The following is a 2,411-nucleotide window of genomic DNA, read 5'->3' as shown; positions in this document are numbered from 1 at the left end:
TATCTAGCTTGCCCTGTCATTCAAAATGATTATGGCTGATCAAACACTTCAAAGTACTCTACCCACACCATCTCCATTTCCCTATACACCACTGGTCATCAGAAATCTATCAATCTCTATCTTAAACATATTCAAAAACTAAGCTTCCACAGCTAACTATGGTAGAGAATACCAAAGGTTCACAACACTCTAAGTAAAAGCATTTTCCTCATCTCGGATCCAAGTGGCACACTCCTCTTTTTAAATTATGGCTCTGGTTCTAGGCGCCACAACCAGGGGAAACACCTTACCTCTATTTACCCAGTCTGTCCCTATTAGCATTTTGTAAGTTTTAATTAGATCACCTGTCATTCTTCAAAACTTTAGACTATACAGACACAATTTGCCTAATCTCTCTCTTCATAGTACAATTCCATCATCCCAGGAACAAGTCTGGTGAACCATTGTTGGACTCCCGGTATGGTAACAATATCTTTCCTGAAGTAGGGAGACTAACACTACTCACATTAATCCAAGTACGGTCTAACAAAGCTCTGATACATTTGAAGCTGGTCTTCACTGCTTGGTAATCAAATCCTCTTGCAAGAAAAGCTAACACTCCATTAGCTTTCCTAATATCTTGCTTCGCCTGCATATTAGTTTTCAGTGACTTATCAACAAGGTTACCTCGGTCCCTTTTTATATTTACACCATCCCAAGCCATGATATGTCTCTTCATGTCTCTGAATTCCTGCAGAAGAACTAAAATCAGCTTTCACAACACATTAGGTCCAACATGACCATTCAGTGCACGTTTAGTGAGTCCTAAATTGTCACCTTAACCTTGAATATAATGGGCAGGAAGTGTATGCAGAGGTGCAGCTTTGCAAAAAAGAGTCATAGCTCCTCCTTGAAACTCAGTGGTTAGCACTGCTGCCTCACAGCACCAGGGACCTGGTTTCGATTCCACCCTTGGGTGACTGTGTGGAGTTTGCACATTCTCCCTGTGTCTGTGCAAGATTCCTCCGGGTACTCCGGTTTCCTCCCACAGTCCGAAAATGTGCTGGCTATGTGAATTGGCCATGCTAAGTTGCCCATAGTGTTCAGGGATGTGTAGATTAAGTGGGTTATGCAGGATGGGTCTGGTTGGGATGCTCTGAGGGTTGGTGTGGACTTGTTAGGCCAAAGGGTCTGTTTCCACACTGTAGGGATTCTATGAAAGAAAGATTGGAAAGACCCGATTACTGTCATCATTTGGGTAAACAAAGTCACCATGTAGTTTATCCAGCAGTCCTTAAAGACCACAACTGAGGAGTGTTTATTTAAAATATTCAACTGAAGGTAAGGTTGGGAGTGACAAAATTGCCCCTCCTGACTCCACACGCGAAGTATTACTGCCAGCCTCAGGTCTGGCCCCAGACAATTCACAGCATCCAACTCCTCAATCACTACATCCTCCCAATCGCTGTAAATAGTCCTGATCAATTCCTTCTTCCCAGTTCCCTCCTTCATCTCACCATTCTAGATGATTTCTCTTGCTTGGTAACATGCATCCCAAATGGCCCCTCACCTGATGAATCCCAATGAGATGCCTTTCAATCTTCGTTAAAGACTTATCAGAGAGCTGCTGTTAGGAGCCCAATAGCTCAGTTTCTTCACCGAGATTTACTTAGGGATATCCAGTGAATGTCCACCATTCAAGGCCATAATTTAAATGAGACCCTAAGGCCCATTATTACCTGAGTCTCAAGCTTACTCAGCGTGACAACCACAAAGTAATTTTTACCTCTTTAAATTCTTCAGTTCATTTTGTAAAAGGCATTATTGCATGTGATCCACAGCCCTTTCAGGTAGTGCATTTCAGATCACAACAAAATTGCTGTGTAAATCACAGTTAAAATTGTTCAGATTTACCTGCCCTGCAGCGGCTAGGAGCTTATTTTTCACATTTTAAGGGACTAAGGGCAGCTGCCCAAAGCAAGCTGGGTTGTTTCTTTCATATGTCATTTGAAAAATGTTATTGGGATCCAACTGCAATTTTGGCTCGGAGCTTGAATGATAAGAAGAGGCAGTCTTCCATCATTCTAACACTGCAGACCAAGAGGACTTTAGCTAGATAAAAAAAACAAAAAGGTACATTTTCAATATTTTTCAACACTATTGTCGTTGAACCAAAGGGAGTAGGAAACCTTTTCAGATCCCTTCAAATTTCCCACTCTCCCAATTGCTGCACTCTTGTTCGACAAATCCCACCAGTTACTGCTATCAATGGGCAGCCTTTGGGCTCTACAATTTTCTGACACTTTTATGCTGAACTTCTGACTTGAGCCATAGGAATTTGGCTGGTAACTCTTTGATAGTGGAACAAAAACAAAGTTGCTGGAAAAGCTCAGCAGGTCTGGCAGCATCTGTGAAGGAGAAAACAGAGTTAA

The sequence above is a fragment of the Rhincodon typus genome, chromosome 4 (genome assembly GCF_021869965.1).
Source record: "Rhincodon typus isolate 14 chromosome 4, sRhiTyp1.1, whole genome shotgun sequence".
Taxonomy (NCBI): Eukaryota; Metazoa; Chordata; class Chondrichthyes; order Orectolobiformes; family Rhincodontidae; genus Rhincodon; species Rhincodon typus.
The sequence above is the reverse complement of the archived record's forward strand: the minus strand, read 5'-3'. Positions refer to the sequence as shown.